The 16,443-nt window shown below is 40.6% G+C and overlaps 1 protein-coding gene across 7 annotated transcripts in view; it reads right to left on the bottom strand.

Moving 5' to 3' along the window:
- Positions 1-4,230, bottom strand: part of PARP4 (poly(ADP-ribose) polymerase family member 4) — a 260,869-nt gene extending 256,639 nt beyond the window's left edge. For 2 of the 7 annotated variants that reach the window (XM_064275424.1, XM_064275427.1), the window contains exon 1: positions 4,106-4,190. The gene's annotated coding sequence lies outside the window, so the exon portion shown is untranslated. Of the gene's footprint in view, positions 1-4,105 lie in introns of all 7 variants that reach the window. The other 5 variants (XM_064275429.1, XM_064275428.1, XM_064275430.1 and 2 more) reach the window with 5 other exon arrangements.
- Positions 4,231-16,443: the final 12,213 nt, after the last annotated feature.

The following is a 16,443-nucleotide window of genomic DNA, read 5'->3' as shown; positions in this document are numbered from 1 at the left end:
GACTCATAGAGACCCCCTATGTACCACAGAACAAAACACTACCCAGTCCCGCACCATCCTTACAATCATTGTTATACTTGAGCTCATTGTTGCAGTCCCTGTGTCAATCCATCTCATTGAGGGTCTTCCTCTTTTCCGCTGACCCTGTACTTTACCAAGCATGATATCCTTCTACAGGGAATGATCCCTCCTGACAACATGTCCAAAGTATGTTAGACACAGTCTCGCAATCCTTGCTTCTAAGGAGCATTCTGGTCGTACTTCTTCCAAGACAGATTTGTTCATTCTTTTGGCAGTCCGTGGTATATTCAATATTCTTCTCCAACACCATAATTCAAAGGTGTCAATTCTTCGGTCTTCCTTATTCATTGTCCAGCTTTCACACGCATATGATGCGATTGAAAATACCATGGCTTGGGTCGGGCGCACCTTAGTCTTCAAGGTGACGTCTTTGCTTTTCAATACTTCAAAGAGGTCTTTGCAGCACATTTGCCCAATGCATCTTTTGATTTCTTGACTGCTGCTTCCATGGCTGTTGATTGTGGATCCAAGTAAAATGAAATCTTTGAAAACGTCAACCTTTTCTCCATTTATCATGATGTGACTTATTGCTCCAATTGTGAGGATTTTTGTTATCTGTATGTTGAGGTGTAATCCATATTGAAGGCTATGGTCTTTGATCTTCGTTAGTAGTGCTTCAAGTCCTCTTCACTTTCAGCAAGCAAGGTTGTGTCACCTGCATAACACAGGGTGTTAATGAGTCTTCCTCCAATCCTCATGGCCTGTTCTTCTTCATATAGTCTGGCTTCTCAGATTACTTACTCAGCATACAGTTTGAATAGCTATGGTGAAAGGATACAGCCCTGACACACACCTTTCCTGACTTTAAAGCACTCAGTATCCCCTTGATCTGTCCCAACAACTGCCTCTTGATCTATGTAAAGGTTCTTTATGAGCACAATTAAGTGTTTTGGAATTCCCGTTCTTTGCAATGTTATCCATAAATTGTTATGATCCACACAGTCGACACAGTAGACACAAGGCCTTTGCATAGTCAATATAATACAAGTAAACATCCTTCTAGTATTCTCTGCTTTCAGCCAGGGTCCATCTGACATCAGCAATGATAAACCTGGTTCCACATCCTCTTCTGAATCCAGCCTGAATTTCTGGCAGTTCCCTGTCAATATAATGCTGCAGCTGCTTTTGAATGATCTTCAGCAAAATTTTGCTTAGGTGTGGTATTAATGATATTGTTCAATAATTTCCGCATTTGGTTGGATCACCTTTGTTAGGAACTGGCATAAATATGGATCTCTTCTGGTTGGTTGGCCAGGTAGCTGTCTTCCAGATTTCTTGGCATAGACGAGTGAGTACTTCCAGTGCTGCAGCCGTTTGTTGAAACATCTCAATTGATATTCCATCAATTCCTGGAGCCTTGTTTTAAACCAATGTCTTCAGCACAGCTTGGACTTCTACCTTCAGTATCACAGGTTCCTGATCCTATGCTACCTCTTGAAATGGTTGAACATCGACTAATTCTTTTTGGTATAATGACTCTGTGTATCTCTTACACCTTCTTTTGATGCTTCCTGTGTTGTTTAATATTTTCCCCATAGAATCCTTCACTATTGCAACCCAAGGCTTGGATTTTTCCTTCATTTGCTGATATGGCATTACTCAAAGTGAGAAGAAACAGCTGCAAACATCCATTAAAAATTGAAACATGCAATGTATGAAGTATGAATCCAGGAAAATTGGAAAGTGTCCAAAATGAAACGGAACACATAAAAATCATTAGTGAGCTGAAATGGACTGGTATTGGCCATTTTGAATTGGACAATTATATAGTCTACTATGCCAGGAATGACACCTTGAAGACAAATGGTGTTGCATTCATCATCAAAAAGAGTATTTCGAGATCTATCCTGACGTACAATGCCGTTAGTGATAAGATAATATCCATACGCCTACAAAGAAGACAAGTCAATAAGACTATTATTCAAATTTACGCACCAACCACTAAGGCCATAGATGAAGAAACTGAAGATATTTATCCACTTCTGCAGTCTGAAATTGATCGACCATGCAGTCGGGATGCATCGATAATTACTGGTGATTTGAATGCAAAAGCTGGAAACAAAAAAGGATCACTGGTTGGAAAACATGGCCTTGGTGATAGAAAAAATGCTGGAGACCGAATGATAGAATTTTGCAAGACCAACGACTTCTTCATTGCAAACACCTTTTTTCACCAACATAAACAGCGGCTATACACATGGACCTTGCCATATGGAATACACAGGAATCAAACCGACTATCTGTGGAAAGAGAGTATGGAAAAGCTCAATATCGTCAGTCAGAACAAGGCCAGGGGCTGACTGTGGAACAGATCGTCAATCGCTCGTATGCAAGTTGAAGTTGCAACTGAAGAAAACCATAGCAAGTCTACAAGAGCCAAAAGGCGACCTTGAGTATATCCCACCCGAATTTAGAGACCATCTCAAGAATAGATTTGACGCATTGAACGCTAGTGACCAAAGACCAGACAAGTTGTGGAATGACATCAAGGACATCATACACAAAGAAATCCAGAGGTCACTGAAAAGACAGAAAGAAAGACCAAGATGGCTGTCACAGGAGGCTCTGAAACTTGCTCTCGAACATCGAGCAGCTAAAGCAAAAGGAAGAAATGATGAAGTAAAAGAACTGAACAGAAGACTTCAAAGGGCAGCTCGAGAAAACAAAGTATTATAATGACGTGTAAAGAGCTGGAAATAGAAAACCAAAAGTGAAGAACACACTCAGTGCTTCTCAAGCTGAAAGAACTGAAGAAAAAATTCAAGCCTCTTGCTCATATAGTCTATGTTAATTAGACCCTAGAATTATAGAAGAGCCTTCTGATGCTCAAATGGCATGTATATCTCACCTCTCTAAGGTGCTTGGGAAACCCCTAAGAAGCAAAATCCATCAATTTGGGTAACACTCCCACCACCATTGGTACACAGACCAGTAACACCACCCCCCACTCTTTTGTGGTGGAGTGGAATCCAACTGTACAGACCCTATGGGACAGAGTAGAGCTGCCCCATAGGGTTTCCAAGGAGTGGCTGATGATTTCCAAACTGCCATCATTTGGCTGGCAGCTGAGCACGAAAACAAAAACAAACCCATTGCCGTGGAGTGGATTCCGACTCATAGCAACCCTATAGGACAAGACAGAACTGCCCCACAAAGTTTCCAAGGAGTGCCTGGTGGATTCAAACTGCTGACCTCTGATTGGCAGCTGTACCACTTAACCACTAGGCCATTACTAAATAAATGATCCTGTCAAACGCAGTGTTAAGAATCTGCACATGCAAATATACATACTCAGGATGAACACCACACTTTGAATATTTTAATACATTTATTGCAATTCTGCATTCCAGACTCTAAAGAGCTTAAGCTCTAACACTTGGCTGCGCCTGTTTTCCCAGAAGCTGAACTCTACAGTGCTCCACTTCCATGAACCCATGGATGAGTCATACCGCATTCCTTGCACGTATTATTTTCAACTTCGGATCTCAACAAGCCCATAAATGTTTTCCCAACTACTCATCATGACTAGGTCAGATTCCATTCCCTGATCATTCATCAAAACATTGTACCTTGTACAAGCTTCCTTTGAAATCTAACTTTCAGAAAGAACAGCCTCTTGGCACACTGGAAATAAAAGGCATTTCATTTCTGCAGCAACCTGCCGGTTTCCCGAGGCAGGAGGAGTCCCCAGGCCGCCGGCCCGACCCGAGTACACCACGGGTCTTGCAGGGCCCCGGCAGTTCCGAAGACGAACCGCGTCCTCGACTGTCCCATGAGTAATTAAAAAGCCAACACTCCCGGCGGACCCGCCAAGTGAACAGGCCCTTTAAACTGAAAGCTTTGAATGCCGGAAAGGACTACAAGGAAGTCGCACAGCACATGGAAGCAAAGCAGGATTCTTTCCAAACGGTGGAGCTGGACTCCCTTCGCCCTGCAGGAAGGGCCACCCAGAAAATGCTCCCGACTTCCCCAACCCTGGAAAGGACAATGGAGAACCCGCAGGCCACCCGCGGTCCTCACGCACCTGGCTGAGATCCGGGGGCTGCAGGTACTCGGGCTCCAGATCCTCTGCTATCCGGCTCTGACCTCAGCTGGCCGCTGGGCAGTCCCAGAGCTAGCGCAGGCAAAACCCCGCCCCGCGGCCTCTAAAGGCCTCGCCCGGCACTCTGCACCCTGCAACTAAGCGCCCCTTGCGGGGATGAGAGAATGAGCAGCGGTATTTCCTTCCCAGCATCAGCCCAAGTGTCCAGATATTTTTCAGGATTTTTTTCCAGGAAAGATTTGGCCAAAGAGGCTACCTCTGAGACAAATACGGTTAACTCTGCTGGTGGAACAAGAGAGCTTTGTGTAAATAGGATCCACATCCTGCCAACCTGAAATAAGGTTAGAACAACCCATGAATTACTGCTTCCTCCTTAGTATTTTTCTAGTCCCTTGGAAACCCTGGTGGCAATTCCAATCCGCCAGATGCTCCTTGGAAACTTTATGGGGCAGTTCTACTCTGCCTTATAGGGTCGCTATGAGTCGGAATTGACTGGAGGGCAGTGGGTTTGGTTGGTTTTTGAAGCAGGCAGAGGGTTATTGACCATCCCATAATAGTTGTTCTTCAGAAAAGTCTACTCTTGTTACATTTTTGTTGCAACTTTTACAACACCTCACCATGATTGGTTGATTCACCAGGTTTCCTCCCTTTTCCAGGCAGGGCAGGCACTTAAAATTTACCTACTCTGTGACCTTTCTGGAAACCCTGGTGGTGTAGTGGTTAAGTGCTACGGCTGTTAACTAAAAAGTTGGAGGTTCCAATCCGCCAGGCACTGGTTGGAAACTCTGGGGCAGTTCTACTCTGACTATAGGGTCGCTATAAGTCGGAATGGACTCGACATGAGGTTTTTTTTTTTTAAATGACTTACCTTGCCTGCCAGTAGCAAGCCCTGGCCCGTTTTTTTTAAGGCTGTGCGTGTAGTATTTTTAAAGCCCTGTGCAAAAACTCATTCGCAAAAATTAGGTGGACCGCTCACACGCAGCAGGACTGAAGATTTGGCCCTCACTGTTCATGAATATGTATGTCACTCCCTGTATACGGAGCAAATCTGCCTTACTTCAGGGAGCTGGCAGCCTTAGGTCTTGAGACCCTGCCTGCCTCCCAGTTTGCAAACTCTGAATAAAACTTTCTGTTCTTGCAACCCCAAATCTGGCTGACTTCAGTTTGCTAGTCTGCTGGGCAAGAACCTATTAGTTGTTGGCTCCACCCTTTCCCTTTTACAGGCTCGCATTTGCAGAAAGACAAGGTGTGACCACTGTTTGACCTTCCTTAGCCCCTGAAGAGGGCAATGTATTGTGGGAAATCAGTATGCCTGTGCTATATCCCATAATGTGTGATGCCAAGGCCTGCTGAGAGGACTCCATCTTGACTATCAGCAGATTCCATCTTGAATTCCAGATGCCCAGCAGCCTAATTAGTATGCACTGCCATTTCCACCTGTCAGTTAAAAGAAACCCACTGGATATTCATTGTTCTATTGTTACCACCAAACTCATGTAAGCCCTAGCTTTGCTTCCCTTTTTGAGTCAGTCTTTTGAGCCACATGAGCCCCTGCTGGCTCCTCTTACTTGTCACAAGTAAAATAAACATGTTAGAGCCGAACCTAAAATTGTCTGTGTGTTCTTACAAGAGAAAGACAAGGACCCATTGAGTCCAGAGGGCCTCCATGCCCTCAGCAGTAACACCTCCAAAGTTTGAGTTTGGGAGAGGTGGGTGGATGACGCTGCCAAATAACTGAGGAATTGGGAAAATTCCCAGGGCTGGGGAAGGATCAAATTTCGTGAGGGTTTGGAGTTGGGAAAACTGTAGGGTAAGATTATGAGTTGAACTTAAAACTTACTGAAGTTTGAAGTTTGTATTAGTGTTCACAAGTAGTTGGAAATATGTATCTGCCAGTTGAAAGAGGTGGTGGCATAGTGGTTAAGTGCTACAGCTGCTAACCAAAGGGTGGGCAGTTCGAATCTGCCGGGCGCTCCTTGGAAACTCTATGGCGCAGTTCTATTCTGTTCTATAGGGTCGCTATGAGTCCCAATCCACTCGATGGCACTGGATTTGGTTTTATTCAAGAGAGGTGAGGGTTGGAGATACAGATTTGAGATTCATTAAATAGAGACTAAAGTAGTGGGAAAGAATCAGATCTCCCAGGCCCTGAATAAAATGAGAAAAGAAGAAGACTATCTTGGCAAAGATCAATATAAACACGTGACGTTGTAATCCCAATACTCCCCAGCATGTTTTCTCCTTTTTTCAAAACGGGCAACTGAGAGCTTGACATAACTAATGCCATGAAGAACCAGTAAATTTTTCTCCTTCCTCTGCCTGCCTCCTCCTTCTCGTACCTCTGTTAAAGATTTTGTTTTGACCTAATGTTGATGACTTTGTTCTTTGTTTTAAACTGATGCAAATAACTTTGTTTTTTTCTGTTGGACCACCTGTGACTTACAACCCCCACAGGAAAATCACAGCCCAGGTATCTGATAAGTATCTCTTTAGTATAATAGAGTCTTTTGTCACTATCCTGTAATGCATAACTCCTCCTGCCAGGCCATCTCCAGACTACAAAGGCACTTCTAATACTCGTGAGATTCTATATAATCTCTAATGTAAAATTGTTCTTTGGAATTCCATAGAGACAGCCTGTGTTGCTGCTGGGCCCCCAGTGATGTGCACATCTCCTTAATAAACTTTCTCACTCTTTCTGACTTGGAGTATGTTTCATTGGCTCCACTGCTCCAGGGCACAGACCCTCATGAGGTAACAATGTAAAAAACGGTATGCATTTGAATCCTGACTCCACAATTTACTACTGAGGTGATCCTGGACAAGGTACTTTATGTAGGCCCTAATTTCAAAATTTCATCATTAGGACTTATTTATAGGACTGTATAAGAATCATTTTAGGTGATGTCAACAAAAATGGTGCAGCACAGATCTCCCCTATTCCCAGAAACACCAAAAAGGCCAGTTAAACTGTCAGAATCAACCTTATTGAAACTCTAGAAGCTAGTCAAAGGTTTATAGCAACCAAGCCAAAGCTTAACCAGGAGAAAAACACTGAAACAGGTATGAGATCTTTGTGGCAGTTTAACTAACCCTACTTCCCTTCCCCTCCCCAGAGCAGCCTCTGTGATTATGACCCAGTTTTGGAGCAAGCAGAACAGACCTTGTTCTTGAGGAATTGTGCTTGTCTGTTTTAACCTGTTTGTGGGTTCCCAGAGGTGAGGCAGAGCTCCCACGGTGCTGTATTCTTTACCTGACTTTCTCCCCTACAGTGTTGTATTGAAAAATCACTTCCTTTGCTGCCTCCTCACTGCCCCCCCCCCCCAGCTTTGTGTTTAAATCCTGTTTTTGCTTGGAGGCCATATGTAAACCCCATTGTGCCTGCTTAGTATGATTAAGAATGTTGCTGACATGACTTGTATGAACTCCTTATTTGTAAACTCCTTTAGAAGTAACTTACCTGCCCACCCTTGGTGAGCAGTCTTGGCAGCAGCATCTCGGGCTGACTCCATCTCCTTGTACAATGACATAAAGGTACCTTTCTTGTTCTCCCACATAGGTCTCTCGTTTATTGGCCAATACAAGTCATGCCGAGTAAGAATCTGGGGTTTCCACACAGTAACAGAAGGACTGATGCAAGGGGCTTGCTTTTACTCGGAAGCCTCAAGGTAGAAAGGTCACTACATAGAGGGCATGACTTGAAAACATCCGCAGGCAAACGAAAAGGAGCAAGCCGCTGCTGCCTAGGGTAAAAAACAACAGTTGGATCAAACACTAAACCAAACACTAAAAAAAAACCAAACACTAGACAGACCTAAAACCTGGCAGGGAAATGCTGGGAGGAAATGCTGAGAGAAAATTTGAGGGGGGAGGGGAGGATAAGGACTTTGAAAAGCTCCTGCATGTACTGCATTTTTACACAAATAATGCACACTTTCTGCTTTTTTTTCCAACCATACCCTCCCGCATAAGATATTTTTAAGTGTGTAATGCTAATCAAAATTGTGGTGAAACCCATGTGAAATTGTGCACTACGGATTAGTAAGTAAACACAATTTAGCTGTGTGTACCTTGCTTACTGTAAGCCCATGCATACTTTGCTTACTGGTTAATGTGCCCAGGTCACATACAACAGATCTTCAATAAGGTTAACAGCCAATTTCTCACCAGGAACCACAGAGGCCAGAAGGCAGTAGGATGCTATATTTAAAATGCTGGGGGGGGGGGGGAGGGGAACTGTCAGCCAAGAATTCTATATCTGTTACAAGTATTCATCAGAAATGAAGGAGAAATTAAGACACTCAGATATAAGCAAAAGCCTAGGGACTTGTCACTAGTAGACCTGCTCTATGAGTAATGCTATAGGGAGTCTTTCAGGCTGAAATGAAAGAACACTAGATAGTAACTTGAAACCATACGGAGAAATAAAGAACACTGGTAAGGGTAACTATGTACATAAATATAAAAGCAGATATTATTGTATTTTTGGTTCCTCTTTTTATTTTTTCTATGATTTGAAAGACATCCATAAGCCAATGGACAAATAATGTATAAATATGTAATTTGTGACTATAACAACATAAAAAGAGAGGTACAGAGATGTATAGGACTTCTTGTGTACTACAGAGTTTTTGTGTATTATTGAAGCTAACCAAAAACAACAACAAAAAAATCAAAACCCGTTGCCTTTGAGTCGATTCTGACTTATAGTCAGAGGGTTTCCAAGGGGGAGCTGGTGGATTTGAACTTCTGACCTTTTTGGTTAGCAGCCAAGCTCTTAACTACTGGGCCACCAGGGCTCCTATTGAAACTAAAAAAAATAATAATAATTTTTTTTCTTGGTATTAATTCAAATTAGATTGTCATAAATTTAGGATGTTAACTGTAATCCTCACGGTAATAATTAAAAATACATACATAAAGAATAATGGGAAGGGAATCAAAATGGATGCAACAACAACAACAAAAAAAGGCTGTAATGGAGGAACTGAGGAACACAAAAGATATATAGAAAAAAATAGTGAAATGCAAACTAAATCTGTCCTTCCAAAAATAAAATAAACACACTGCTGTCGAGTCAGTTCCAAGTAATAGTGACCCCATAGGGTTTCCAAGGCTGTAAATCTCTACAGAAGCAAACTGCCACATGTTTCTCCTGTGGAGCCACTGGTGGTTTCGAACTGTTGCCCATTCAGTTAGCAGTTGATCACTTTAACCACTGTGCCACCAGTGCTCCTTAGGTCTGTCCTTACCAGTGATCAATGATTATTTTAAATGTAAATGGATTAAACTCTCCAAATAAAAGGCAGAGATGAGCAGAATGGATTTTCAAAAAAATCCATCTGTATGCACTCCTGAAAAGACTCACTTAAGATCAAAAGACACAAATAGGTAGAAAGTAAAAGGATGGAGAAGGGGAATCACATGAAAATAGTAACCAAAGAGAGCTAGGATGGCTTTACTAGTAATAGAAAAAAGTATATGTTTTAAGTCAAATTTGTTAAAAGATTAAAAAGACATTATATATTGACAAAAAGGTTAATCATCAAGAAGATTTAGCAATTATAAACATATACAAAACTTACAATATATGAAGCAAAAAATTGACAGAAATAAAGGGCTAGAACAACCAGACAGAAGATCAATAAGGAAATAAGGACTTGAACAATACATAAACCAACTAGACCTAATAGACACAAATAGAACACTACACCCAACAGTAAAATACACATTTTTCTGCACTGTACACGAATCATTCTCCATGATAGACCATATCTTAGTCCACAAGGCAATTCTTAATAAAATTTTTAAAATGAAACTATAAGAAGAATCTTTTCCAACCACAATGGTATGAAACCAGAAATAAATTACAGCAGTAAAACTGGGAAGTTCACAGATATGTATAAATTAAACAACACACTCTTAAACAACCTGTAGGCCAAAGAAGAAATCACTAGGGAAATTAGAAAATACTTTGAGATGAATGAAAACAAAAATACAGCATACCAAACATGTGGGATGAAATAACGTGCTCAGAGGAAAATTTTTTAGCTGCGAATACCTATATTAAAAGAGAAAGATCTCAAATCAATAACCTAACTTTATACCTTGAGGATCTAAAAAAACAAGAGCAAATTAACCCAAAGTCATCACAAAAGGGAAATAATAAAGACTGGAACAGAAATGAATGAAATAGAAAAAAAAAAAAGAAAAATCGGCCAAGCCAAAAGTTGGTTCTTTGAAGGGATCCATAAAATTGATGAATATTTAAGCTAGATGGACAGAAAAAAAAAAGAAGAAGACACAAATTACTAAAGTCAGGAATGAAAATGGAGACATGACTGCAGACTTTACAGAAATTAAAAGGAATATACGAGAATACTATGAACAATTTTATGCCAACAAGTTAGATAACCTAGATGAAATGGACAAGTTCCTAGAAACACAGACTACAGCAAATGACTCATAGAATATTTCAACAGACCCATGGTAAGTCAAGAGACTGAATCACTAATCAAAAAATTCCCGACAAAGAAAAGCCCAGAATCAGATGGCTTTACTGTTGAATCCTACCAAATATTCAAAGAAAAATTAACGCCAATACTTCTGAAACTTTTCCAAAAAACAGAAGAGAGAATATTTCCTAACTCATTCTACGAAGCCAGCATTACCCTAATACGAAAGGCAGACAAAGGCATCACAAGGAAAGAAAACCACAAAATAACATCCCTTGTAAACATAGATGCAAAAATCCTCAACAAAATACTTGCAAACTGGACCCTAAACCCACTAAAAAACCCAGTGCCATAGAGTTGATTCTAACTCATAGCGACCCTATTGGACAGAGTAGAACTGCCTCATAGAGTTTCCAAGGAGTGCCTGGCGGATTCGAACTGCCAACCTTTTGGTTAGCAGCCATAGCACTTAGCCACTACACCTCTAGGACCCAGCAGCATATTAAAAAGATTATACACCACGACCAAGCATGATTAATCCCAGGAATGCACAGGTGGTTCACCATAAGAAAATTACTCAATGTAACACAACACATTAATAAAATGAAGGAATAAAATCACATGATTATCTCAATTGATGCAGAAAAGGGATCTGACAAAATCCAAAACCCTTTAATGCTAAAAACCTTCAGAAAACTAGAAATAGAAGGCAAATTCATCAGCACAATGAAGAGCATTCATGAAAAACCCACAGCTAACATTATAGTCAATGGAGCCCTGGTGGCAGAGTGGTGAAGACCTCAGCTGTTAACCAAAAGGTTGACAGTTCAAATCCACCAGCCACAACTTAGAAACCCTATGGGGCAGTTCTACTCTGTCCTATAGGGTCGTTATGAGTGTAAATCGATTTGAAAGCACCAGGTTTGGTTTTTTCGGACATCATATCCAATGTGGAAAGACTGAAAGATTTCCCTGTAAGAAGAGAAACAAGACAAGGATTGCCACTTTTACCTTTACTATGGAAATTCTAGCCAGAGCAAACAGGCAACAAAAAGAAATAAAAGACACCCAAATTGGAAAGGAAGAATTAAAGCTATCTCTATTTGCAGATGGCATTAACTTATATACAGAAAACCCTAAAGAATTGAGGAAAAAGCTATTAGAACAAACAAGTGACTTCAGCAAAGTCAGAGGGTAAAAGATCAACATGCAAAAGTCAGTTGTGTTTCTATACACCAACAATGAACATTCTGGAAGAGAAATTGAGAAAGCAATTTAACTTACAATAACATGTAAAAGTGTAAAATACCTAGGAATAAATTTAAGTGAGAAAGTGATAGACTTGTACATTGAAAACTATAAAGCATTACTTAAAGAAATTAAGGAAGGCCTAAATAAATAAAAAAGCATACTTTCTTCACAGTTTGGAAGACTTAATAATGTTAAGATCGCAGTACTCCCCAATATAATCTACTGATTTAAAGAAATTCCTATTAAAATCTCAATGGCTTTTCTGCAGAAATGGAAAAGCTAATCCTAAAATTCATACGGAATTGAAAAGGACTCTGAGTAGCCAAAACAGTCTTGAAAAAAAAAAAACAAATTTGGATGACTCACACTTCCCAATTTCAAAATGTGCTAAAAAGCTACAGTAATCAAAACAGGGTAATACTTGCATAAAGATAGACATTGATCAATGACATAAGATTGACAGTCTAAAATTCAACCCATACATCTACGGTCAATTGATTTTTGGCAAGGGTGCCAAGACTACTCAATGAGGAAAAGGTGGTCTCTTCAACAAATGGTGCTGGGACAAGTAGATAGCCACATGCAGAAGAATGAAGTTAGACTCTTACCTCTCGTGATATACAAAAATTAACTCAAAATGGATCAAAGACCTAAATATAAGAGTTAAAACTATGAATCTTTTAGAAGAAACCATAAGGGTAAATCTTCATGACCTTGCATTTGGCAATGGTTTATAGATATGACACCGAAAGCACAAGGAACAAAAGAAAGAATAGATAAAGTGGACTTCACCAAATTAAAAATTCTTGTGCATCAGAAGACATTGTAAAGAAAGTAAAAAGAAAACATTTAAAATAAGAGAAAATATTTGCAAATTATGTATCAGATAAAAATCTGGTATCCAGAATATATAAAGAACTACCACAACTCAACAACAAAAAGACAAATAATCCAACTAAAAAATGGGCAAAGGCTTGAATAGACAATTCTCCAAAGAAGATCTACAAATGGCCAACAAGCACATGAAAAGATGCTTAACATCATTGATCATTAAAACCAAAAAACCAAACCCACTGCCCTCCAGTCGATTCCGACTCATAGCAACCCTATAGGGCCGAGTAGAACTGCTGCATAGAGTTTCCAAGGAGCACCTGGAGGATTCAAACCTTTTGGTTAGCATCTGTAGCACTTAACCACTACGCCACCAGGGCTTCCCATTCGTCATTAGGTAAACGCAAATTAAAACTACTATGATGGCTATAGTTTTTTTTTTAAGAAAAGAAAAATAACAAGTGTTGGTGAGAATGTGTATAAATTGGAACCCTCATACATTGCTGGTGGGAATGTAAAATGGTACAGCTCTGTGGAAAACAGTGGAGGTTTTTCAATAAACTAAACATAGACTTTTCATATGACCCAGCAATTTCAGTCCTAGGTATTATTATGGATTGAATTGTGTACCCCAAAAATATATGTTCAAGTCCTAACCCCTGTATCTGTGGAAATAGGGTTAAATTAAATAAGGGCATACTGGAGTGGGATGGGTCCCAACCCTAAGCCTTCTGAGTGATGTTTCGTAAAAGGAGAGGAAACAGAGTCACACAGGAGACACAGGTAAAGACACCATTTAAAGATTCTTCTACAAATCACAAAGGATACCTACAATTGCCAGCAATCAACCGGGGATCAAAAAATAAAAAACAAAAAAGTTCCAAAACACAAAACTTGAATTTGCTGTGAGCCAGCCACTATGCTGAATCCACATGAATGAAGTGATGTAAAGGCGTACCCTGCTGTAGCCTCTCACCATTTTGAGACTGATAGGGTTAACTGTGCTGGTGGAACAAAGAGCTGTTAAAAGATGACTATCTAAAAGCTGGGTAAACAAGAAGCTTACCCTGTCGACATGAGATAAAATTACTATCTCCTTCTTAGTGTTTTTTCTAGTCCTTTCCCCCTTTACTGGCTCCCGCATGTGCAGAAGAACAAAGTGTGACTGCTGTTTAACCTTCCTTAGCCCTCTGAAGATGGTGATCTAGCGCCAAAGATCAGTGTGCTTGCGCTATATCCCATAATAAGTGATGCCAAGGGCTGCCAAGAGGACTCCATCTTGAATAGCAGCAGGTTCCCATCTTGGATTCCAGATGCATGTGCAATCTAATTAACATGCACCACCATTCTGAGAAGTACCCACCCCTTGAAAGAAGTCCACTAAATATGCATTGCTCTATTGTCTCCACTGAACCCGTATAAGCCCTAGCCTTGCTTCCGTTTTCGAGTCAGTGTTTTGGAGAGGCTTAGATTCCCGCTGACTCCTTTTACTTGACTCAAGCAAAAGAAAGCTTGCTGAAGATAAAGTTTGTCTTTCACGTGTATTCTTACTCGGGAAAAGAAAGGACCCTTGTGTCAGACTGGCAATTGGTAACAATTTCACAGATCCTTAGTCTCTCCCTAGCACTTCTTGTTTGAGCCTTATTCACCTTGCATCTTGTCGTTATTCCCTGAACGATCCGGTACAAAATAACAACAATTTACATAGCATTTACATTGTATTCAGTATTATAAGTAATCTAGAGGTGATTTAAAGTATACGGGAGGATGTGTGTAGGTTACATGCAAATACTGTGCCATTTTATATGACGGACTTGCGCATCCATGGATTTTGGTATCTGCAGGGGTCTTGGAACCAATCCTCTGCAAATACTTAGGGATGACTGTATCCTCCAGGATACTTTATAGCTCTTCTCACTTCCTTCTGAGCCTTCACCAGGATTGTCTTTGAGGTCCTTAATTCTACAAACAGTCTCTTCAAGGCAACCTAGGCTTTTACTATTCTTTTACTATCAGGCACTTTAAAACTCTTCCAGCCTCTACCAATTAACCCATTTCCAAAACTGCTTCCACATTTTAGCTACCTGTTAGAGCAGCACCGTACTCTTCTGCAACCAAATTCTGTCTTAGTTATCTAGTGCTGCTGTAATACTACAAATGGATGGCTTTAACAAATAAGATATTTACTTTCTCACAGTTTAGGAGGCTAGAAGTCTGAATTCAGAGCACCTGCTCTAGGCGGAAGGCATTCTCTTTCTGTGGGCTCTGGAGAAAGGCCCTTGTCTCTTCAGTTTTTGCTTCCTGGTCTCTTGGAGGTCTCCAGGTGCCTTGGCATATATCTTACCCCACCTCTGCTTTTAGCTTTCATTTAATCTCTTAAAAGAGACTGACTCAAGATACACCCCACACTAATCCTGCTTCATTAACATAACAAAGACAACCTGTCATGGATTGAATTATGTCCCCCCAAAATACGTGTGTATCAACTTGGTTAGGCCATGAGTCCCAGTATTGTGTGGTTGTCCTTCATTTTGTGATTGTGATTTTATGTCAAGAGGATTAGGGTGGGATTGTTACACCACCCTTACTCAGGTCACCTCCCTGATCCAATGTAAAGGGAGTTTCCCTGGGGTGTGACCTTTTATCTCTAAGAGATGAAAGAGAAGCAAGCAGAGAGTTGGGGACCTCATACCACCAAGAAAGTGCCAGAAGCAGAGCACATCCTTTGGACGCCGGGGTCCCTGCGCCTGAGAAGCTCCCTGACCATGGGGAAGATTGAGGACAAGGACCTTCTTCCAGAGCCGACAGAGACAGAAAGCCTTCCTCTGGAGCTGACACGCTGAATTTGGACTTTTAGCCTACTTTACTCAGAAAGCATAAACTTCTCTTTGTTAAAGCCATACGCTTGTGGTATTTCTGCTATAGTAGCACTAGATGACTAAGACACAACCCATTCCGAATGGGTTTATAACCACAGGTATAAACAAACAAAACACTTGGCCGTCAAGTTGATTCTGACTCATAGCGACCCTATAGGATAGAGTAGAACTGCCCCACAGAGCTTCTAAGGAGCACCAGGTGGATTCAAACTGCCAATCTTTTAATTAGCAGGCATAGCACTTAACCACTACACCACCAAGGTTTCCAACCACAGGTTAGGATTTATAACACATATTTTCTGGGGATGCAATTCAATCCTTAACAATGACACAGAATAGTATAGTTAGAATGGTTAAAATGGTATATTTTATGTGATGACTATTTTACCACACACAAAAAAATCAGTTTAGAAAATATATGAAAAATGTCTGACATGTGAAAGTTTTTTCGGACAGTTCTGCCCCTTGCAGATAATGTGTATTTAAAATAGCAAATCTCTGATTATTTTCGTATTTGTGGAAAGTAATGCTGGGTAAGCTTTCGGCTGCTAATCAAAAGATCGATGGTTTGAATCTACAAACTGCTCCTTGGAAACCCTATTGGGCAGTTCTACTCTGTTTTAATGTGTCGCTATGAGTCAGAATCGACTCGACGACAATGGATTTGGTTATTTGTTTTGGAAAGTAAAGTGATGTTTTAAAAATGTGTAATAAAAAAACAACAGTGTGCTTCAAGAAATGCCAAACAACTATATAAATATCTCAACTATTGTTCGCTTCAATAAATATATAGGAGAGACAACTATCATGGTATTGCTCTCCTGTCATCACAGCAAAGATCCCAGTCAGAATTCTCCTTTTATTATCTATCCAACATCATTGGTCAGGCAGTCTTGAATGAAGT

This window comes from Loxodonta africana, chromosome 23 (assembly GCF_030014295.1).
Source record: "Loxodonta africana isolate mLoxAfr1 chromosome 23, mLoxAfr1.hap2, whole genome shotgun sequence".
NCBI classification, from domain to species: domain Eukaryota; kingdom Metazoa; phylum Chordata; class Mammalia; order Proboscidea; family Elephantidae; genus Loxodonta; species Loxodonta africana.
This window is presented reverse-complemented; position numbering and strand designations above follow the sequence as displayed.